Raw genomic sequence first — 25,155 nt, forward strand, 5'->3', positions numbered from 1 at the left:
ACTTTCTTGGCAGGATTGCCTTGGCAGAGAACTGTCCTGATGGTAAACACTCAGGCACTGACTTCTCAGTGGCAGCCACCTTCCCAGTGGGCCCCATGGAAGTTGAACATTGACCAAACTTGGTGAAAGAAAAACCATGGGCAATGAATCTTAAGCCATGCTTTTTTCTTCCCTTTCCTTTATTTTTTTTTTCAAAATTTCCATCATAGTGTTGGTACAAAGTCTAATTTTCTTTTCTTTTCTTGTTATTTCTGGAAACAACTTTCAGACTTGAAAGACTGCCATGCACAGGAGATATGTTTTGGCTCTTCTGCCCGTTGCATTCTGTGGATGATTAGACCAAACTGAGCAGCTGCCAGATGACTAATCAACTTGTTGCAGAATAACAGGTCTCACTGGAGAATTAAAGTGTCTTTATAGTCTCCTCTCAATGAAGTGTCTGGAATTTTCTTAGCTAACAAATCAGTTTAAGATTTTCCATTACTACTTGAATATGATCTAGAGGAGTGTTCTAAAAAAAAAAAATAACAATACAAAACGTCCCCCTTTCCCCTAACTCCCTCAGCATTTAAGCCTTGTAATGTTACTTCTGGCTTAAAGGCCATCACTTAAAGAATGTTTTGCTCTGCATTATGTGTCTTTTTATGCCTCTGTGTGTTAGTGGGAATGGGAGCTTTAGTGAAGAAGTATGTTGAAGCAATGAATGCTGGACTTTGCACAGTGGAAATTCAGAGTGCTTGGGTATAGTGTACAGCTAGCTGACTGTAGATCAGATCAGCTGCAATGAACTGTAGAATGATTTAAAATGCTATGGGTCTGGGCAAGAAGATGTTTGGATTTCCCAATCTGGTAGGTGTTTTCTCTGCTTTCCTCTAAAGTCACCTCAGGATATTTTGTGAAGGGGTGCTCCTCCACAGTGATGTGGATACTCTAAGTATTTCTAAAATACTCAAAATTTGGATTTTTTTTTTTAATATTAGTGTTTTTAGTATTTTAAATCAAAGGCATTGGCAATAATGGTGTTTGGTTCCAACTTCAGTCTATAGAGTTGGGTAAAATGACAAGGTTAAATCTGACCCTAATGGGTACATATGTGTGTATGCTCTCATGACAAAAGATGTTCAGCAGGAAAATGTTCTTCAGCCTTGCAGGCACAGGCATAACGAGATCTGGAATCTGAATCTGGACGAAGTTAATCATTGTGTAAAACATGGTATTTTAAGTGAGGGCCATTAACAGCTGTTACCTGTTACAAATGTAATCTTTTAAAAAATATTTTCACTTTCAAGCACAAGTCATTGCAATGGATACTGTAGTGGTTGAAGGAAATTGAATTGCCTGTTGTGAATTCTCAGAAGGCGAGGCTTCTGATTTTGGTGAATTTTGGTCTTTAGACCTAAGGAAAAATAAAAGGGTGATTTTACATATACTCACTGAGCATATGCAGAATTGAAAGCACAGATGGGGTGGGTAGGATGACTGGAAGCATGTTACCTAGAACAATGTAGCAGTACAGTCTGAGACCTGTAGAAGTCTACAGAACAGGGCTGAAAATTAAGAAAAACTACAAACCCTGAAGAAAATTAAGTGATGGTGTTGAGGCCATGTGTTGAATTTAATGGCCCATTTAGATTCTCCTGGTGGGTGCTGCTGTCAGTGTGCTACTCTCCTACCAGCCCTGGTCTGGAAGGTACAGCCTGTGTTTTTTGTGTTTCATAATGACTTCAGATTGGCTTCATCACACCTAACTTCAGAAGTTAAAGATTAACTGTCTACAGACAACCCAGTCATGCAGACCTCCTTGGGCAGATAATGAAGAGGAATGAGCCACAGCAGGTTTCAATTCCTGATTCAATCACAGGCACAAGCTTCCCTGCCCTGTGTTGCCTTGGAGCACCTGGTTTTCCGGGATTTTTGTGCTGCAGTGGGGTAGGTGAGTGCAGCTGATTAGGCATGATTAAGCTTCCTTATCATCCTGCTCAAAGTTCTCCTATACACAAGCCAATCTTGCTCTGATGCCAGGGCTGGGGCTGCTGTTTCTATTGACTCTTTGTGCTCCTTGCATGCTTCATCTGCAAAAGGGAGGATCAACAAGGAAGTACGGAAAATCCCTTTACTGTTAGGAACACAAAAAAGGTAAAGGCTGGCACATTCACCCACAAATGCAGGAAATAGCTGTATGGTTTTAGCTGCACTTGTTTTTTTTATTTGGGTCGATTCCAGTCATGATCTTGAATAGGAACCATGCCTGATTTTGACATGTTTTTGAGCTTCTAGAGTGTAAAATGAGTACTTTAAATAATGTTTATCTCTAGGATGCAGATCTCTGACCAAGATGGCACCCACAGCAATTAGATTTACTTAAACACTTTCAACAACTGTGAAAATCACTTATTTTTAAGTAAAATTCCATACAGAGAATCCCAGCATCTAGCTATGCCAAAATCAAATCACTTTGCATGCGTTTTTTTCTCTGGCTTTTATTTCAGAAGACTATAGAGGATAAGAAATGTATTTTAAGGTTTTCTTGTTAATAACTTGCATTACAGTCTGGAGAGTACTGGTTGCTAGCAATTTATTTCTGACCACCTCATACATTTATTTAATAACAATATTAACATGACGTTGGGTAGAAAAACATGTTGTTGAATGACTGTTTGTGCAAATTGAGTTATTTTTACTGGAACTACATGCAACGCATATTTGGTGTAGTGTTAAATCGTACTGCTGAGCTCGGGGAGACTTTAGCAGAGATCTGTGTGTGAAATTCATCCAGAGGGTGCATTTGCAAAGGTCTTTAACTCATGCTGAGCACTGACTGGACTGTGATTTTAACGTCAATGTTGTCACAGTGCTTTGTCATGTTTTTCATTTAATTGGTGCTAGTGAATGTGAAATTGGATCAGTGGTTCATTCCTTTGACACAGTTAATACATCTAAATAGTCTTTTTGCTGTAAAAGAGAATGCTAGTACCAATATGCAACACCATAGGGGTTTAACTAAGTATCGTAAGAGGAGTGGTTAATTGTCACTTTCTGCTTATTATCTGGAACAATGTCTTGTTGAATGGTGTCTTGATTCTGTTTGTTTAGTTGGTTTTGCCTGTGGTTTCAATAATAGAAAGTTGAATTCTCATTTAATGTTAGTATTCAATTTTGGGTAGATTTCTTCACAGAGTAATGAAGAAGTGATTTATCATAAATGAGTATCAGGCTCACCATAGGATGTGCCTGACACTCATATTTCCTCTAAACACCTAATATTTACTGTTGATGCTTTTCCTTTTGTCTGGTGTTGTGGGTAGGTAAATGGACTGGTAATCTTCAGTGTTGTTCTACTATTTTAGAAAAAGGAAGTTTGTAAGTTTAAAGTAATCAGTACTCCACGAGTAATGCTTGATTTGATAGATCTTCAAAAGATGCTAGCAGCTTATTCTGCACCATTTTAAAGGCATGATTTTTTTTTTCATTAGTTTGGGGTTTGGGTGGTAAAATCTCAATTTTATGCTAAACTCTGATATTGAATGTTGGTTTTGGGAACCATGGGACTGTTGAAAGCTGGAGAATAAGGGCTACAAAGAATTCTTGTAAAGAAGAAAAGTGTAAATAAAAGTGATGGTTTTGTCAATACTTCCCTTCATGTTATTTTATCAATTTATTCAGTCTATCAACATAATCCATGAACAGCAGAAAGAAATCTTGCTGTTCTCAAATGTGGGTTCCAATTCATTGTTTTGAGTATTCTGTATCAACAGAAAATTTGGATAAGAGAACTGAGAATGATCACGCAGATAAAATTTGGCCTTATTTCTGGATAGAATTTCAATAAATGCTAGGCAGATGGAGATGAGATCTTAAATTCTTTTGAAAAGAATTCATTTAGTGACAGGGAAACAATTTTGTGTTACATATGTTCAGATTTAATTTCCTATTTAGCAGTGATAACCTAGAAGCACACAATGATCTTATGAAGTCTTACTTTTGCGCATTTTGGTTTCTGATATTTTGGTTTGGCATTGGTTGTTGTTTCTCTGACATTTTAACTCTAATATTGGTGAAATAATGTTTTCTCTGGTGCTGCTAGAAGCCATACACTGACTTCCACCCATAACAGAGCTTGTGAACAACCATCAGTACCACTTGATGACTATACATGTGGAGACATCTGTACTTACAGCCTCAGACTAAAGGAGGGAAACTATCTGTGATGATTAGCTTCTGTGCAGAGAAGAGAGGGAGTGAAAATGAACTGTGGAAGAGAAATGTAAGCTGAAGGCGCGGGGACTTAGCTGAGATTGAGAACGTCTGCGTTTGACTTGGATGGGAGTCTGAGGTGCGGCTTGCCAACACAAAGCAGAACATCCTGGTCTACACTGAATGCATGGACCCAAGAGCTTAGATGTTGTGGTTGGTTGGCTTTGAAGGAGCAGTCTGACAAAACTAGGGGCTAGATGAGGGCAGACTTTCCTCCTTGTTCTCTAGCTGAGTGAGAGGACATGTTATGTCACTCTGATTAGGTGAAGAGACCATGGGAAAATACTCAGCCTTGAGAAAGCTGGGCTGGACCGCTGACTCTCAGGCAGCCAGGATTTCACTGTTTGAGCTTTTGCTTCCCTACTCATATTGTTTTGTTGTTGTTGTTTTTAGGAGGGGAGTGGTTTGGTTTATCTGTAGCTCTCAATCTCACCAGGGCTCCTACTTGGGGTAGGTGCTGTACTCCACAGGCTGTGTCCTGTGCCATGATATCTGCTGAGTGTTTGCACTGAAGCAGTCTGCTGCAACAGGGACCTCTGAACAGAGTTCTGAGGCTCTCCTGTAATATTAATAATAAAAACGACACATACATGCATAAAATTTAAAAACAAACAGAAAAGCCATTTCCCTGATTCTGCTTGAATTCTGCTTCCCAAAGGTGACAGGACATTTGAGAGAGCCAACAACACATGAGAAAACAATCCTGAGAAGGAACAGAAATCTCCTCTGAAAGAAGCTTCACATTCAGCAATTTGCTGTTTAGTTCCTGTGTGAACAATTAATCTTAAAACAAATATTTGGTGTAGGGAGACTGAGCTCCAGGAGGTTTCATAGCTAACTAAGGTTGAATGAAAACACACAGTGCCTGACATTTGCAGGCCAGTTTCTCTTTTCCATAAAAATAACTAAGAAAAAGCATCTGTTACAATGACCCAGGTTTTGCCATTGAAATGTCTCTAAATTACAGGCCTTTTCCCTCAGAGACCATTTACAACAGGGTATATAATGCATGGCTGTGCTACACCCTACCACTCTTTGAATTCACTATAACTTGTTATTACTACACTGAACTGTAATGGTCTGGTTCAAAGGCTTTTCTATAAATAAATAACCTCATGGCTGGGCAGATGACAGCCCCTACCACCAGCTCCTGTCTTATCAGCTCTCCAGGTTTCAGTGCTTCATCTGGGCATGGCCTGGAGCTACTTTGAAAAGCCTGTGAATGGCTGGCAGCTGCTGAACCTGATTGGGACAGGGCTGGAAACTGTTTTATACCACTGGTTCTTGTCTTGTTATTTTATGGGTGTATTTTTTTTAATTTTTTTTTTTGTTAGCTATACTTCTGGAGTGCTGTTTATTCTGAAGGGGGAGGGGAGGAGAAAAGGCATGGCTTTTCCACTTGGGACACAATGTATGCTACCTTTGTACTGTCATGAATTGCCCTATCTAAATTAATGGGAGTATCTCATTGGCTATAGAAAGGCTAAGGCATTACATTAATAGCTAGTAGACGTCGTCATATCTTGGTTACATTCTGGATTACCCTGTTTGTGTGTGTACATAACCCTTAGAGGATGGTAAGTGTGTCTAAGGAGTATATAAAGTGTCTGTAAATTTTGTTCTGCCGTGCCCTCTGCCTTCCTCATGTACTGACAGCTCTGTCTGGAGCAAGTGCTCAGCCACCCCTAGAGCTTCTTCCAGGGGTGGATGAGGTGTCCACTTCCTTCTGGCTGAAATCATGCCCCCTAGATGAGCATCTTGGGCTGCCCTTGGATGAAACATAATTAGTGTCCCCAAGCTATCAAAGATGATTGGAGAAAAATGCTGTTAATTGAACAAATTGACCCAGGCTATCAGTTAGGCCATAGGGTCATCAGGGAAGAGGCTCTCTTGTGCTGTGTGCAGTAGCTGGTGGAATGGGCTTGTGACTGCAGCCTTCCTGGCAATGTTGTAGTACACATAATAAAGGGATATAAAAATATAAACAATATGTGGCACTTTTGGCAAGCAGTACTTTCATTTTCAAGGTGCTGTGAGAGGAAAGCAACCCAGTTCCTCCTTTAAGTGCTAACTAGCAACAGTGCTCACCTCATGGGTCCAAAAACCATGAGCTGGCTCTCCACAAGACTACATGGTATAAGTATTGAGAGATTCTTTACATAAATAGAGTATGTTATCTCTTTTTTATCTTCACATTCTGGTTTTTAGGCTTTACACTTTCAAGATTTTGTCTGCAATGTTGAGGAGAGGGAAGGGGGAACCAAAAATCCTTCTTACAATTGTGTAACTTCAAGGGCTGAATCTTTATTGAAGCATAAAATATTGCAATTAAATAATGAGAAATAGATGCCGCATTGTAGTTAGGGAAAGAGTACAGTCCTGCCAGCTGTGTGAGATCAAAACTCGTGAAGCATATCCTAAGAAATCATTAAGCTTTAAGATTTCATGAGAATCAACATAATTTTTCCCTTTTTAATTGCCTCAAGGTTTCTGCACTCACTTCAGACTCTCAAGAGTCCTTCCGAAAACATGGAAGTTGGCAGTTTACCTCTTTATAATGAAAGATGATTCTGGTAGAGGGTTCTTCCTGAAAAACACTAATTATTGCAAAAGTTAGTGACAGTGAGATCACTGTGATTTGGTGGCTTCAGGCTGCTCACCCTGGGCCTCTTTTCCCATAAATCACAGTGCCTTTAAAGTTGGTATGAAAGAATATCACGGAAAAGAACCTAGTCTTTCTTAAAAACAAGTTATTGCTTCAAAGGATGCTAAGAAATTTTATATATTGCAAGTGTTTAGCAGGCTAGACAGAAACTGTTTGTCAGATTGACGCTGTAGTTCAGTGAGAGAGACAAAAACAAACACTATGGGTGTTTTTTAATTGAACTTTGAGCATGTTCCTGTATATTTCTCTTTTGGATTTTAACAAGCTGGATTTTTTTAAATGCAAGTAGGAGCTTATAGCTAGTGACATCAACTTCTAATGCAGTAACTACTGTACTTCACTGTCTTGTATTGCTCCAGTGATGTTTCATGAACTACTATAGGGGAGGCAGCTTCCAAGGAATAGGAGATTTTAGCTGCCCCTAAATTACTGGAAATGTTGTGTTTATATGCCATAATAAAAGGGTTTATATGCAGGAGATGTTTCTGCAGTTGCAATCTGCTGCAATTATAGCAGATATGACAACGCCAGGCAACCAATTTAAGTGAATGGCATTCAAAACAGAAAGCCAGACTGTCCGTGGGGAATTTGAGCTCTTTTCTTCTGTAAGGACTGGTTTTCCCAGATGTCTACGGCCCTCTCTCTCTCTCTCTCTCTCCTCTGGCATTTCATTTTGATCTTGATGAACCTGTCTCGGCTTAGATACAAAATTTAAAGTTAAGGACTTGACTTCTTGTGGTCTCTGAAAATCACAAAGCATTCGTACTAAGAGCAGGGACACATTTTGCTGTGAATAGTGGTTTTTGGGGCCCCTGTGGGACACCTCTGAGGGCTCTCCAGGCCACCTCTGCCCACTGCTATGACCTTACAGATGCAATTATTGACAAAGGTCTGTCTCTATGCCTCTGTACATCCTGTGCTCATAGCCACTGACATTTCCAGTTCAGCAGGAAGGAGGAAAGAATCTCCAGGTCTTACAAGTTCCTTAAAGAAACTTTAATTTCAATAACATTGACAAGAGCCTGCTTTCAATGAATCGTGTGTTATTTTGTGACTAGGTTACCAGCAAAATATTTTTTCAGTATTGACGCAGCCTGAAAGCCTCAATATTTGAACATGACATTGTTTTTTGAAAAGTGACTTTGTGATAGTCTTACATTTTTTACTTTAAAAATGAGGTGTGACGTGCTGATTTTTCTGCTTATTTTACCTCCCTTTGTTTTATACATGAACAAAAAAATTTCACTGTGGCCTCTCAGCACTGATGAACCTCTGGAAAAATGGATTTTCTGACATAGAAATCTTCTAAAATTACTGACTGCACACAGCAGTCCTGACAATCCTTAACTGAATATTTCTAATATACCTCTGTGCTATACATAAAAACTGTTCTCAACTCACTTATGAAGAGCTCATTTGTTTGTCCATAAAAAGTGTATAGGCATAACAGAGAACTATGTTAAAAAAAATTAGTTTTAAGTTGTGAATGAGAAAAGAAAGAAAAACTTAAATGTATGTTTTGACAGACATCTACATATAATTCAGAAATACTTGACAGCATCTTGTTCAAATTTCCAGAAATGTCTCTGAGCTGGAACCAGATGTAAAGAATTTTAGTCCCCAAAGTGAATTGTTTTTCCAGAATGTTATGAGTGTATGGAGGAAAAAAAAAAAAGAATATTATAGCAGTCGCTGTCAATAAAAAAAAAAAAAAACAACAAACTAAGATATATTGATCCCTTAAGGGGAAAAAAATCATACACTACATGGTTTGGCTGCTGTGTTTAACAGGTGCTGGGAAGGTGCTGCAATTCCATATATTTCTTACTCCTTCCTTAGAGCTGCATTTTTTCTTTTTTTTTTCCTGTTTTTTTTTTGTAATTATTTTTTCTTGCAGGATTATGTTTTCATTACTGAAATTTCCTGCTTTTATGGTGTTGCACAAGCCAGAATTTTCTTGGCAGTTACCAAATCATTTGATCTCATGTTGGAGAAGGGCAGAACAAATAGCATTTACGGGCTGGAGATGGCCTGCTCATTTCTTTGCACTACTTCCCTTATGAATTATTTTCTCTTCAATACCGTGGTGTGAGAAGAATGTCAGACTTTTCCTTCTTTGAACTGTATGATTCTTTTTTCTTGTGAAATACACAGTTTCTAGTTAAACCTCATGATGTCATTCCCTTCATTTTGCATTTGAGGTTTAATTGCCTCTTAGGGATAAAAATGATCTCCAGTGAGATCAAAGACAAGTTCAGCAGCTCAGAGAAAAAAGGTAGTGCTCCTCCTTTGTTTTCTTCCATGTTTATTTTTCTGCCAGCACTCTTTGAAAATGGCCCTTTTTGCCAGGGCCACAGTTTTGCTTAATGACTTAGTGTTAATATTATGCCTTGTTTGTTTGCACAAGTGGAACATGAAAGATGGGAAATACTGAAGTGAAGTAAACGCAGGAGATAAAAAAAAAAAAACAAAAACAAAAAAAAACCAGAACAGTGTCAAGAAAAATGTGAAGAGTGGCTGAAGTATGAGCCACACGTTTCATCCATTCAGCAGCAAGGTGGCTCTCAAAAATCCTCCCAATGGACCCATTGAGATGCATAGTCACTTTGTTATATCTTTTAAGCTTGCCCTGCTTGCTGCATGGCTTGCACATGAACACTGCATGAAATATGCACTGAGTATGTTAATCCGAAGCTAGTCAGCCTTGCCTCAAGTTGTAGGTCAAGATATGTCTTCCTGAGAGGATGGGAAGAGAGATATGGAATCTTGAGCTGAGAATGGTGCTGCCAGGCCACCTCCTCAGCCTTTGTTGCAGACCTTAGGGTCTCCCTGCACACTCCTTGCGGTGCTCCAAACTCTAGACAGTAGTATCATCACAGTGATGACCTCAAAACCTTCTATGGCTGAAGAAGGTTGGGTTGTAGATCAGTTTTCTTAGTCTACACCTAGCACTTTGTGAGGGAGCAGGACAGGGACCAACTGATGCATGTCCTTCTATTTATTCCTCAATGAGATGTTGAAGTAGCTGAATTTCTGAGGGCCTTACTGCTAGCTCCCACTTAATGGACTTCAGTGAAACTGTGAAAGTTACAAAAGCTTGGACCACTTCAGACAGGTCCCCATCCTTCAGCCTATTGCTGTCCAGAAAGTAATAAATCAGACATGGCTAACAACAAGATTAGATGACAACTGAGGACAGGAATCCTTTAGGATCCTTTGAAAGCTTAAAAGTATGCTAGTTCTAACTGAAGACTGCGTAAGAGAGATTGTAATGTTTTAAGTCCTAAAAGCATGCCATATGGCTAGCAAGCATAAACTATGTTTTTTTTCAGTGTGGAAATCAGCTCAAAATCTCTGACTCATAAAAAATGTCAGGTGGGCTAGTCCAGCCTCCTGCCCAAGGCAGGAGATGGCTCAGGGCTGTACTGAACCTAGTTTTGAAAACCCCTGGGGATGGAGACTCCACACCCTCTCTGGGCAGCTGGCCACTGTGCTTGGCCACCCTTGCTGTGAGGACTGTGTTCAGTCAGAATTGTTTACTAACTGGAAAATACATTTCTTAACTGAAGAACTTTTATGTTTAAATACCTTATTTCAAAATTTGACATTTTCTCAGAAAAGTAGAGTTCATTTAAATTGTTGAATGTAACTATAATTTAATCAAGTGGCCACTTCCCAGCAGTGAATGTTGAATAGCTTTACACTTTCATTTTCTTCTAGGCATCTTTCTCATCATTCTCATGATGCAATCCTTACTGTATATATACTCCCCTTGTTGTAGGGGGAGAAAATGGTTTATGAGGTTGAAGAACCCAACCATAGGTAGAAATAGAAATGCAAGAACTCTCTAACAATACTCATGAAATTCTAGCACCACTGTGAATTCGGTTACTATGTTAGCCTATATGTGAAAGAGTGTTAATCTACACGTTGTAAGTATGCATACACAGACACACATGAATAGAGTCATAGGCACAAATTGGCAGATATACATGCAAAAGGAGGTTGTGGTGAGGTGGGGGTCAACTTCATCTCCCATGTAACTTGCGATAGGACTAGAGGGAATGGCCTCACCTTATGTCAGGGGAGATTCAGGTTGGACATTAGGAAATGCTTCTTCTCCAAGAGAGTGGTCAGGCACTGGAACTGGCCCAGGGAGGTGGTGGAGTCACCATCTCTGGAGGTATTCAAAAAACCTTTAGATGTTGTACTGAGGGACATGGTTTAGTGGGAAATATTGGTGATAGGTGGGCAGTCAAGCTGGATGATCTTAGAGGTCTTTTCCAACCTTGGTGATTCTATAATATGTGTGTGTGTATATGTGTATGTGGAAACACACTTGCATATACATATATATTACGTATTATTTAAAATGCTACTTTTTGGGGAAAAAAAAGTGCATTTTGCAGATGGCTGCAAGGGGAAATTCTATTTTCTGACCTTTAGCATTGTTTACCCTACAATCTAATCATCTGACTAGATGCATTGATACCATCCATGGTCTAACATCTGTAATGATACATGTCCTGACATGCCTGTTGCAGGTTTGGGTCCAACTATTCCAGGACTGCTTAGGCAGAGCAGTCCAGGCACCATGGGCAGGTCCTGAAGACATTGACAACACGCTTATTTCTTTTTGGATATGGAATTTTTTAGTCTACCTGGCCCATCTGGGTCAGCAGAAGTGGCTGTGGAGGATGAAGCAGCCAGGGTAAAGCCTGTACAGGCCACTGCTGTAGCCACAAAAACGTATGGGGACCTGAGGCCTTTGGCTAGGCAGCTGCCTTCTGACAGAGGTGGGGGCCTGCCTTGAGGAAAACAGGAGAGGACCTTGCCTAGTGCTGCACAGAGAGCAGTTCTGTGCTGGAAGGAGGGAGCACGTCTGCGCTGCTTCCATGCTTTCTTTTCTCCTCTTGCTTGCGTGTGAACTGCTCCGCTACTCTGAATTATAATTTATTCTTGATTGAGTAACAGTGGTAACATCACCATTTTCCAAGAAGATTTATGCCAATTGTATTAGCTCAATCTGATAAACAAATGAGCATACATAATTTCTCTTCACTGGTTTCAGTTGTTTCAGCCAAGGAGCACATGCCAGAAGTGGACACTAGTGTTAAAACCCTGTCTACCTGTAACTTGATCTCAAACGCTGTCCTCTTCAAGCTTTGCAAAATGGAAACAGGTTCTGATTTGTCATCACTTGATAGATCACTTGGAAGTGCAACAAATTAAATTGAATAAGAACTACTTTAATCCTGCTTTAATGTCTACTTTAATTCTGAACAACACTGCTTTTCAAAAGCATTTGCTAGTCTATTTAAATACTGACTTAGATGAACTGTCTTTATTCTTCCCATCTAGGTAGATCCTTTTATAAGGCTAATGGAACATCATCCCTTGGTCTGAGCACAGTAGCATCTTTATTTCATGTGACCTGCAGACCTATAATATCATAGTAGCCTATGGAAGGTAAGCTGATATCTATTATTTCTTGTGATGTTGGATAATTCTGATATACTGAAATGCTAAAAGAAGTCCCTTACCTCTGCCTTTATGGACAGACTCATTACAGATGACATGAAATAGTATTGCTACTTGTCAGAAAAACTATTACGGTTTAATTTCTGTAGTTGAAAATTATAATCCAAGGGCAAAATTTTGAGTTTCATATGGGAATTAATTCTGTGTAACTAGGAGCACCAGGTGGTCCCTTGCAGCAGGATCCTGACTATTGTTTTTTTAGATTTATGTAGTGTTTTATGCCTGTCCCAACTGCTGGCTGCTGTTTTTTTTTCTGTTGCTGTTGTTGCTCAAGGTCCACTATGAATGCAAAATGTTTCTCACTGGGTACTTGACAGCAGTAACCTCGATAAATATTTTCATTTACATAAACATTGTTTTAACATTTCAAAAACCATAATAAATAGTCTCAAATCCCAGAAGCCATCTAGACGTTGCAAGAATTACATTGTTTTTTGAAAAAGATTGATGTATTTTATTATTTCATTGGTCATGGTCCAGGACAAAAGGGTGGATTGATGAAAGAGATGCTTAATACATGCAGGGTTTCTGTTGCTTTTTTTCCCCCTGTGTTAATAGAAGAATTTCCATTTGTTTTTTAAGTTATTACATACCATTATGCAATAAAAGATAATCTAACTGGACAGTAGCAAAGAGGAGAGACCAACTGGCTTTTAAAAGCAAATCCAAAGCCAAGAAATGTCTACTTAATTACTACAAAGCTCTGAAAGGAAACAAAATTGCTTTCTGCCAGCTTGCAAGCACTAACACTGGTATTTTTTTTCAAAATGGATGCCCCTCAAAACTCAGAAGTTTGCATGTGAGCAGCTGCAATCTGTACCTTGTTGTATGTGGTCTTTGTAGTGGAAATCTTCTCCTGTAAGTGCACTTGGACTTGGGTAGATTTTTCACCCATGTGATGCTCCAGCATGGGTGTGTGCCAAAAACAATGGCACTCTACAAATTGCAGAGAGGCTAAAGCTAACAAAATAAAATACACTAAATATCTTGAGAGTTATCTGTGTGTTCTCTGTAACAAGTATCTTGTAAAATCAAAGAAGAAAGAGACCCTTTCTGTGTGCAGGCACTTTGATTTCCAGGATTTAGAATTTTTTCAAAAAAGCACATGTATGTGATCAGACACAAAGGCCAGATGAGACCCATGGTCACTTCCAAGGCAATATCTCCTTGTTGCGTATGTAGCATGAGCCAACCACTGTTCTTCCCAACCAGACAGGATCACCTCCTGCTCACTGCCCTGCCTTAAGTCCTGTAGATACTGACGCTTAGCTGAAGCAGTTGTGGCTGAATATATAGCTAGCACAGATTCACTGACACGTTGTCTTCCAGGGTTGCCATATGAGCATAAGAAAGTGTGTAATGAAAGTGACAGGGTCAATATCCCCTACTCATGATACCAGCTTCCTGACAGAGAAGAGATTCAGCATCCGGCATCAATTCCCACTGCCTCTGCATGTATTTTCGAGATCTTGTGCCCTGAGTACATTTTGCAGTCACAGCATGAGCGTGTGTTGGAGTAGAGTGGTCTGAGTGGTTGCACTGTTTTTGGAATCTGTTTATTCCAAATCTCAACAGCTAATCCTTCTAATCTCACATAATTATTTTAGCCAATACTGTAGCTGTTCAGAATTAGCAGACAGCATTTGTGTAGTTCACACAATTTAAATCCCTGTTTTCTTCTTATGAGTATCCCATATGGCCAAGTGACCTGTATCCATATGAGCATGTTACAAATTCCCTCTAAGGATGGGTCTGCAAACACATGTATGTATATGCAGTTATCTGTGCATCTGTGTATGTGGCTGTTTTGCATATTTACATTACAATTTAGAACCAGCTAATGGTGTTTGAAATTCAGCTTGGGGCGTGCAGAAGTTTACTTTCAGAAAGGACAGGTTGCCCTATGGAAATCAAGGCCCACTACAAGGAATTTTGCATTCAGATCTCCTTTAGTCATTTCTAGAAATCTAGGGCAGATGTCCTTATAGCCAGAGGTCCTTCTGTGCTTTGCCACGGGAACTGGGATTAAGCTGGGACCTTCAGGAGCTGGAGTTGACTTGGCTTTTCTCTTCCTACTGGATGGATGTTTATTAGTTAGTGTTTATTAGTTATGGTGTAATTACAGTTCTTAGGAGACTGGACAGCCATTTTATAGATTACACATTTTGCCAGCAGAATGAAGAAAAATGCATTTATTTTTGCTTTCTTAACCTAAAATATTAAAATTATGACTACTGGCCTTAATTTCTTGCAGTATTTAGAGAATATTCTTCCTTTCCTCCATGTGAATGGGAATGTGGCGTTTTCTGCTGAATTTATGCAGAACTCCTGCCTCCCAGTTATCTTTTCACTGGTTTGAAGCTGTAGCTTGTTAGTTCCTGAACAAACTTGCATACAACCAGGAGCAAGCAACTTCTTCCAAAGCTGCCAGACTTTCACATGCCTTTGTTTCAACTGGGCTTTGCACACCTACAAAGACAATACAATATAATTGGGACTTTTCTGAGTATTCTTTGACTGCTGCAGGATTTTCAAGGGATTGACTGTCCAGGTAGTATACGCTTATGTCTATACTAAAATGCAAATAAATAAAAGATGAAGTGCCCCAATGCTCTTTATCCTTGTTTGTTACTGTCTCCAGCTAGGGATGGAGCACACACTCAATCACAAAGTTACGCTACTATGACTTGGTGGTGACAACGCTGCTGAGTAAAATTCATGGGGTATAATCTGTTGTTTTTACAGAGTAATTTCCGTTAAATTCAATTTCTTGTGTCATTATATTGTAGAGAGAGAGGGATCTACTTATTTACAAGTTGCTTTGAAGTGTCTGAGCGCAGATGCAGTGAATTGCACTAATTAGATTGCTAGAGCCTAGCAGATAGAGAAGGCCCGTATTTGTGCTTCAAAAATGTTTTTATTGGTTTTATTTCACGTAGTAGTCCTTCCAAGTATCTGATATGTTGTGCAATGTAAACCAATAAAATGAATATTTAAGCAGAATTAACTTAGGTGGGACAAGAAAAGGAACAAAGAAAGGATAAGTTATTTCAAAATAAGGATTAGGACTTATAGAGAAGGCCCTGCACTGAATTTTTGAAAGCTAAGTACTGTTGCATTTCCGTGCTTGCATGTCAGCGTCTGTCTTCAGTGTGTGGCCAGGATAAGGACAGTGCTCTTTGGCTGAAAGGGAGCCTAAGTAAAGAACAGAATTTTATGGCCAGCCTTGTGTTTGCACACACCAGCAGCCGCACTGAACGGGTCCTCTGTAGGTGTCTCCACGCAGGGCGAGGCAAGGCCCGGCTGAGCAGCTTCTCCTGGCGGCTCCGTAGGCCGGTGGAAGCGGAAAGTGAAACTGCTCAGCGCTGCCCTGTGCTGGGGGGAGGAGGCTGCTGGGTCTCACTTTCAGTTCCCGAGGTTTGTGCCTAGTGTCACTGGATGTGCGCACATGGAAGGGAGCTGGGTATGTTCAGATACAGGCTGTATTTTCCTGCTTGGTATTGCTGTTTGGTCTGACGGAGGGCTACCAAGCTTAGGAAACAGCATGATGAAGTGTAGAAATTCATTTGGGAATGGTGAAATGGTTTTCAGCTTGAGGCTGTTATGTTATTTCAGAGATGAGCTGGGCCTGTATATTCCCAGCATTCATTATCTATCAGTGTCAAACAAATATTCAGAAAGGCCTCTTGGGCCTGCTGTGTAGCTAACATACCACACATACAGCTATAGCAATACAGGGTCTGCTGAAACCAGCTCTCTTTGGCCAGCTATTGTACTGTTCCTGCCCAAAATACTTAAATACCGATGCAGAAGCCTCATAGCTAAACTACCATGTTGCTCAACCAGGCTACATTGCATAGATTTTTCTGGCTGTTTTAAAATTATTTGTCAGGCAGAATTATCTATTGGGCATTTTAAAATTATTTAGTCTAACATTTGCAATGGGGAGAGGAAAAAGGGGAGTTAATTTATGGCAGGAAAAAATCACTTGAGAAGGGGCTCTGCTGTTCTGCATACTGAAATTGTCTATCAGTTCCAAAAGAAATTATGTCAACTACAGTCAGAATATTTGTACATTTACTGAAGTGTGTGAACTTTCATTAAGACTGAATTATGTCATAGTTCTGTTTTCTACAGTGTCAGTATATTTCTGGAAATAAAATGGTGTGAGACATTCGGCCCTTCTGATCCCAGTCGCAAACTGCAAGGAAAGTGCTGGAGAGGTGCTGCCTCAAAAGCATTAAAATGGCCATTGCAAGAGGAAAGCAGAAGCTCCCTAATATATTTAAATTTTTTTCTTTGCTGCTTTGCTTATACTAGAGGCACCTAAGACTTGGACTGAAGGCATGTTGCGTTCATATCAAAACCTCTGCTCTGCCTGTCAGGGAGGAGAAACCTACGTCTCCAGCACTGAAGTTCAGGGCTCCTGGTACCCAACTATTGTCTTGGTCCAGGTGTTTTTTTTTTTTTTTTCTTTTCTGACCAAAATGCCACCTTGGAACTTCCTTTCCTTTTGTAACTGGAGCATGCAGCTTCTGGCAAGATAACCCTTTGTGAACTCATTCTCAGCCAGCTCTGTTGGTGAACACAACTTACACTATGAAAACTGCTCAGCCCTGCGCTTCAAGAAGATCCACACGCTCTGTCCTGAGTCCTTGCTTGACAAAATCTCCCAAGAAACAGTAGGAGTTTGGACTGTGTGGTTTCTAATGTTAAGCCAAAAATAAATGATGTATGTTGCCTTATAGTCTTACACAAATTATCTGATCATTGTAAAAATAAAAGTTAAGAATAAAACCAAGAAAGAGAAGGACAATAAATCATCATAATATTATATAAAAAAAACACTACATATTCAGATTGCCATTGCAAAACTGCTCTTCTTGTGCTAGGATTTTCACAATGGATTGGCCGGAAGCTTGGCTCTGAATGAGAAAATGTGCCCCATTAGGCAAAAGAGCTCAATGTCTGCATGTTTTTTCTTTTGTTAAATTTGGCAAGGGGAGCCTACCACCTTAATTAATGTCATTTGTGATATTAAGAGGCAAATATTAGAGCAACAAGTCAAATTGCAAAAGTGAAGACAAGAAGGCAATGGGGAGCACTAAAACAGTTGTGTCAGTTCCTATGGGTTTTAATGATACTCACAGGCAATGTTTTGAAAAACTGGGGGAAGGAGAAAAGAGTTCTGGACTCTTGTTTTGTTTTGTTTGCTGAGTCATGGGCTAATTGTCCCATGTAAACAGTTCATTTGATAGAGAAGGAAGTGAGGTTTAATAAGTTGTTCAACAACTTTGGTGCTGAATTTATTGCACTATTTTAAACAGATCTGCAAGTTTCGCACAAAATACTTTCACATTTGAGATCAATCCTTTCCAAACCATCCACAACTGTTTTGTTACATATTTAAAATTCAGCTGAGTTTTGCTGAAAAGTTTATGAGCTCTTCTTCTGTTCTTGAGTGAAGCTGAGCATTTGAGAGAGAACTGGGGTTTTCAACTTAGCCTTGGTCTGTATCCTAAAGATTTAGCTCAGTCAGTGCAGAACTATGAACCCTGGAACACAAAACTGATGAAGTTCTCATAGCACAGGGTGCTTCCTCATTTCTGACCTCTCTCTCATTGAGTCAGACATACTATTAGCCAAGCAGGGCTTAGTTCAGGTCAAACACAGTCACGATTAACTTTGGGAGAAGCAACGACAAAGTCCAAATTTCCAGTGTAGAGGCTATTGCCTACCTGATGGCTTGTCTTCCCCTGAACAAACCATATAATTTCCTTTTGTTTCCCAAAAATTAGCTAGCACGGGTACAAACAGTCTGGAATTCATTGGTAGCTCTCTGTCTGCTTTGGAATTTGTATCTTGCTGGAGGTTAATGGGATCACCTAAGTGACGAGAAGCTTACCCATGTGAGAAGAGGTTTAGGAGGGCTATCCCTTAACTCAGCAATGACGTTCTGCATGTGCGTCTCAAACGACGCAACTTTTATTGCTGCTTCTCAACTGTTCTACGCTGTTAGACTAAACAGGCTATTCTTGGAGCAAAGAAGTGCCTAAAAAAGCAGTGGCTTTTACTCTAGCCCTATATCCCTTGGCTGTGTTGGAGTGCTGATGTAGTGACAGTCTTGGAATCCTGCTAAGCAGAAGCAGTTGTCATCTTTTTTGCCCCTGAACATCTGGTCACACTGGCTACAGCTGTAGATTTGGCATCCACAGAAAATTCTCGGGCTGAAATTTATAGTGTTTATTTTAATATTTTAAAAAACAAACCTTTGTCTCTGAAGGACTCCAGAAATTAAGAGAAAAATGGATTTTTTTTCCTTAAGAGTCAGTAGGAAACAACTTGGAAAAGAAAGACAAAAAGAAAAACCCATATCTGACAGATAATTAGGCTTTATGTAAGAGAAAAATAAGAATGAATGAGAGCTCTATCCAGGTATTCCCATATAAAAGGATCTCCTTATGCACCAATGTAAGAAAACAAAACAGAGGAGTGTCTGATTTGTTATCTGAGAACAGTGTTATTTTTTATGGTACAAGTATTGCCATACATTTTGCTGTGAACTCTTATTTTTTTTCCCAGATCCCTAAAGTGTTAGGTACTACTATGTTAAAGCAAATATTAGTGTTTTAGATAGATGGATCTAGTTATTTAATAAGTTTCTGCTGTGCAAATATTTGTGTTACATGGGAGTTTAAGTATTCAATTTTTTTTTGTACATTTTATTTTCTTTCTAAAATAATGTAGTAGGAACCAACTGTTCAGGTAGTATTGCATAAATGTAAACCCATGCAAAGCCTACATCATAAGCTAAAACTGCCGGATACCTGGATGAGGTCTGGACAGCTCATGTTTCCACACATTTATAGGTGACTGCCATGTGACAAAGGCCACCAACAAGGTGATTGTATATCTCAAGAACAGCTCAGTGGCATCACTTTGCTCCACTTTGAATGTCACTCTAGCTCTTCTTCTCAGATGCAGAGGGGACAAATCTCTGCTTGAGGCTTCACTGAAGCCAGGCTACTCACAGAGAGGCCAGGGCTGCAGCTACATTCCCTGAGAGTTTACTCAAATTACTAGTGGATACTCATTATCTCACAGAACCACTTAACATTATTATTGCTGAAGTCTACAGGGAAACAAACATGTTCTTGATTTAACTCGGGGGGTAGAAGAGATTAAACTTCCAGCATTCTCCAAATTCACATCTTGGCTGAAATTCTGTGGCACAGACCCAGCTTCCAAGCAGACAAACAGATGGACAACCCACGTGTCAGTCCAGTTCCCTTCTTTTCTATGGCTAGATACCACTGCTGCTCTTGATATTTACTGCCTATGGGCAGGTTAATGCTTCCTCAGCATGGACACTGAGGCAGTAAATAAGGGGTAAAGATGTGGAGAATGATTAAGATACAGCAGTTGTTGGTATTGCATGATCTGATTGCTACGGTTTCTCAGGTTAGATGAGGCTGCATCATTATAGGAGACAAGGCAAAAGAAGCAGGGGAGGTTTGGCTGGAACATCCTCTTGAAATAGTGAACTGTGCAGGTTTTGTATTACAATTAATGTCTTTAAGCAGTGGTGTTCCTTTGAGAAGCCATCTGTGTCTGATGGAGGAGGTGAGGCCAAGTGGGCCCTGCAGTTGGTCACCCCTGTTGGGATGGGGGCTGTCACTGGAGGTAGGCCCCAAATGGGCCACTGGTGCCAGCACTGCAAGGCTTGACTCTCTCTTGGACTGGAGCCTTTTCTCCATTCTTTTTTCAGTCATTGCCAAGCAGCTGCTTTAAAATTGTTTCAGACAACCAAAGCAAACACTGTCTAGAGTGAGTGGTTTAGTTCTCCTGGATCCCGGGGAACACAGGGTGAAAGTGAAGGACTTGGCTGGGACACTCAAGTTGCAGCGCTGCTGGCCAGACGTGGGCCTTGTGTCAGCCCTGAGCCCCAGTGTGTGACCAAGAAATCTGACAAAATCCTCTGCCAGACTCCATAGTCAGAGATGGATGAAGAATTTGTTAGTCTGCCGAAGATCTGACTACAGTACATCTCTCTCCAAGCTGATTACGTCTCTATTTGATTTTTTATTATTATTATTTTTTGGAAGGGATTTCTCATACCATCAAGCAAAATACACAACAGTTCACATCATTTACATCTAAGCGTTGCTTAGACCACCTGAAGCATGCAGTAATTGCCCTGAAGTGCATTTCCTGATGAGCCATCTACTGCTTTTCCAAACTATAAAATACTTATGAAGGAAAAAAACAAGAACAAAAAAAACCAACCAACCAACCAAACAAACAAAAACAAACAAACAAAAACAAACAAACAAAAACAAACAAACAAACAAACAAAAAAACAGAGCAATAGGATTCATTTTTGTGCTGGCACTCTTCAGTATAATAGTTTGCCATTCTAACAGCCAGCCCAAGAGCTCCAATTCCAGTGACAGTCTTTGAAGGGATTTTAGATTTTGGTTCAAGACAGACCACTTTGATTTCTACTTCACAGCTCCTTTTTAATAAATAACTAAGATATAATGCAGACACATGGTTCTACAACCTTCATTACAACTGTCTCTGTTTTGGCATGCAGTTTGATTCATGTGTTATCTTTCCCCATCTGTAAAGTATGTTGTTTTGCTTACACACATATGTATTTTAGAAAAAGCAGAAGGATGAAGTATGGTTTAGTGAGACAGGATGTCAAGGCATTGTAAACATTAAAAAAAAAAAAAAGGAAAAAAAAGGAAAGGCCTTAGCAGAATAAAAGCAAGAGGTTTTTTTTTGTCTTTAGTGACAATAAAGGGTTCTGACATATGGCCTCTAGCCATGGGAACAAAAATACTTAGCTCAAAAAATCCCATAAAAGCCTGTGTGACCAATTTCAATGCAGATGAAAAAAATTCTTCCAGAAAATAAGCAAATGAGCTGTTTGCAGTGCAACAAATGCCTACAGTACTAACATGAATTGTGAAATCACTGGCTGTGACTGATCAGAGTTCATTAAAAATAAATCTTGGCCCAGCAGTTTTAATAAACGAAATGAGCTATCAAGGCAGCAATGATTCGTTTTTTCTCATGCAGAAAACTGTCTGATTTTGCATTTTTCACTCAGCCAAAGAACTTTTGTTGAATTAAACTAACATTGGCATACAAAATAAAAATTCATGTCTCATCTTTCTGAGGATAAGAAGAAGATGGGATATAGCAGTCAAACCTTCAGAGCCATTCCAATTTAACTTTTTCTAAAATTCCTTCTGTTATTTAAGGCTTTGTGGGGGAAAAAAAAAATTGAGGCCATATTTTCTGCTCTGCCTGAGGAGGCAATGCTGAGAAGGCAGACATAAAGGAGGGCTCTGCTCACCCCACTAGGAACAGCTCGAGAGCTGCCAGCTCTGTGCTGCCCAGCAGTGTGAGCATCATCATGCCTCAGATGATGTCTGCTAAGGGGCTTCAGCCTCTGTGTAGGGCTGAGCAACCTGAGTGGGAGAAGCTCCTACCAACACTGGGCACAGGCCAGGCAGCTCCAGCACAGCCTAAACACCTTCAGCAGGGCTATGGGTCTGATTTGGTACCTGAAATTACAATCTTGTTTTCTGGTTCAGGAAAGAGAGGAAATAGTGCCTGTGCAGAGCACATGGGTGATACAATCACGTGTTTCCTCTGGATTTTCCCCACTGTTTTTATTTTCTTCCTCATATGGCAGCAACAGCAAATGAACATCTTTGGTCCCAGAACACAGTAACATGTCTTCATATTTATGGCACAACAAATAACACAAAACAAATACATCATCTACTCATGCTTGCATTTCTCTGGCACTGGGACACACAGCAGTGTGAGTGGGTGGATCTCACTGCTACAACAGAATTCCAGTTATGAAAAGGATGTCCAGAAAGCAATAAGAAAGAAGGGGAATGAATATTTTTCCCTCCTCCTTTATCCTTCCTTCCTTCTTTCTCCACTGCTGCTTCCCCACAGCCCCCAGTCTTGTTGCACCCTTGAGGAGCAGCAATCCTTACCTCTGTTGAGCTCCTCTGATCCTGCTCATGTTGTATAGCTCAGAAAGCCAGCTCCTGAGATTAATACTGTTCCTGACAGCAAACATTTATCAGTAAAAACCCCACCAGTGGCAAGGTCTACATTAAACTGAACATATGGAACAAGCTGAATATCAGTGTGGCAAAGATGACTGCTTTAAGCCAGCATCAGGCAAGCTCCAAGTGCCTGTATCAATTTCCACTTTTGGATATGGTTCAGCCGAGTTCACAGGGGAGTCACAGGCAGGCAGAGGTGTGGGTATCCCAGTCTAATGCTCAGTGGAGTGGATGGAAAGTCACACACTGATTTCAGTGTGCGTTGGATCATGTCAGTAAGTGGAGCAGAGCAAGCGCAGAGTACTCTGTGGACCTGCCGTAGTGGCCCTGGATTTTGGGGAAATTTCTAAAATCTCAACGCTTACTGTGCAAGTGCAAACTCTGAGTGCATCCGGAAGAAGTGATGCCTGGAGGGTATTGGTGACTTATACCCTAAGGAAAGACACTCACTAGAATAAATGGTTTCAACAAAGTAGCAATGTTTACTTTTCCTTCACTGCAGCAAAACATCTTCATGATAGGTCCTAGAGGTTAAATAAACTATTCTTAGTCAAATACTTTACAGTTAAAATCCAGAGTTGCCCCTACCCATGAGGTATGATTTATGTTTTGCAGCTTTTTTTTTTGTTGCCCCTCATATCTCTAATTAAAGAGGGCCAGTAAATGAAAGAATAAAGCAAGACTGTTGCATGTTAGATGTTTTAAGCCAATTTTTCCTCACTGCTGTCTCTCATGTACAAGGTATTGGGCAAGAACTGACCCCACAGTCTGGCAGTGCATACTCAAGGGATCATCACATAGCTATGTCAAGACCTTCTCTTTGAAAACTTGATTTTCTTTGCTATTTCCATTCATTTTCTCATCGGTGGCAATATGGTGACTAATAAATGAGGTTATGTCTTGGTGGATTTGATAGCAGCAGCCTGCTGCAATAATTTCTGCCCTTTAAACTAGCCAACACAGAGGGTTTTCTTTGGCACACAATCCCATCAGTTGTGTGGCCTACTCCCTAAAATGTTCCCCTTCATTTTGACTTGATAAAGATCCCTGTTTACCCATTTTTTAGGCCTTCGATGAAGGACAGTTCAAGTTTATCAAACCAGGGGAAGATTGCAGGGAGGAGGGAACAGCAGTACTGTGTTTTTCCACACAACCTGTTACGGTAAGAAGCACTCCCCCGCAATGTTTGTTGACAGATGTTCAAGGCTCAGGACAAAAAAAAATGCTTTCAGCTGATGGCTGTAGCACCACTTCTGAAATAAGTGTGAGCTCCAGGCTGCTGAGCTCAGGAGATAAGGAAGCAGCAGGAGGACAAGAGATGAATGACACAAAGAGGGGGAAGAACAAATGCCCAAAATAAACTCTTGGTGCTGATGGAGCCCACAAACATAGTATCTCCTGGATAGAGGAATGAAAAAGAAGGGAATTAGAAGGGAAGGATCTGGGTCAGTGACCTTCAAACATGTGGCTCTGGACTTAAACCACAACATAAGCTGGGTTCCATGCTGAGTGTGGTCATGGATCCATGCTTTTGAGAGCCTGTGCAGCTCAGCATGAATGAAAGTGTTCAAGAGTGAGGCCAGCAGGAGATCTTCCATTAGGTGATGCAGTGTTGTGGCTTGTGGTATAATCCTTACCTGGGTGATAGAAATGCAAGGCCCAGTCTGGCCATATTGCAGATGAACCTGCTGGGACGTATAAAACTACTGAGCTGTTTGAGTCCTACTGATATCAGGGGAAGCTGTGCAAGTGACCATTGTGAATAGGAGGCACTGCATACATTAGGCACATTGGCAGCTTCCAGCTGCTCCTGAGTTTCTGGTTCTCACTCAGGGCTGGTTTCCTTCTTTCATGTCCTGCATTCTGTCTGAGGCAGCTAAAGTTTATCCAGCTATAGCCTGAGCAATTGGGGTATGCTGGGGAGGGTTAACCTAGAGTGAGACCTCTTGTTGTTGTCAAGTTTATTCATTCATACTAGGATGACAGAGATATTTGTGTAGGAACTGAAAGTCCTGGGAGTTCATCCATCTCAGCAAACTGTTTGTTGGAAGGGGATTCTCTGTTCATGGAAAGGCTGTAACCATGGCATAGGATAATCCCTGTCTTCCCTTTCCTCTTTCTTTGAATGAAGTAGCCAGGAATCATTGGAAAGACTATTCACAGGCTTTCTCAAAACTTCAGAATGCAAGTGTTCAAGATCCTGAATATTTGCCGTATTTTGAAACCTTGATGTTTTTCTGAGGCGTGAGAGGTTGCAGTGGGGGGAAGGGTAGATGGCAGGAGAGAGATGGAAACAGATTTTCTTGCTGAGCTCTAGTGAGAGAGAAGTTCAATTTTCAAGTGTTTTCCAGAAGAATAACAAGCCTGATTATTCCCTGCAATAATCTGGATTCCATTCCTCCAGAAAATATTCATAGGAGTGTGAGGGTAGGCTGCTAATTCTTTATTTCGTGATCAGATCTTCCAGATGCTTGGATATATTTTACTTAGCAAACTAGAGATATAAGGTCTGCTGTGTTCATAGCAAGCAAAACTCCTTTCCCTTTCCCTTTCCCTTTCCCTTTCCCTTTCCCTTTCCCTTTCCCTTTCCCTTTC

General features: G+C 40.3%; 2 long non-coding RNA genes across 3 annotated transcripts in view; one reads left to right on the forward strand and one right to left on the reverse strand.

Moving 5' to 3' along the window:
• The window catches only part of LOC110395533, an 87,235-nt gene that overhangs the window by 47,097 nt on the left and 14,983 nt on the right, over window positions 1-25,155 (reverse strand). The gene's annotated exons all lie outside the window — the stretch shown is intronic.
• Window positions 1,943-17,525, forward strand: LOC110395535. Its single transcript, XR_002436443.1, has 3 exons — window positions 1,943-2,136; window positions 12,281-12,388; window positions 16,781-17,525. It is a non-coding gene; the product is annotated as an uncharacterized LOC110395535 (long non-coding RNA).

The sequence above is a fragment of the Numida meleagris genome, chromosome 3 (assembly GCF_002078875.1).
Source record: "Numida meleagris isolate 19003 breed g44 Domestic line chromosome 3, NumMel1.0, whole genome shotgun sequence".
NCBI lineage: Eukaryota > Metazoa > Chordata > Aves > Galliformes > Numididae > Numida > Numida meleagris.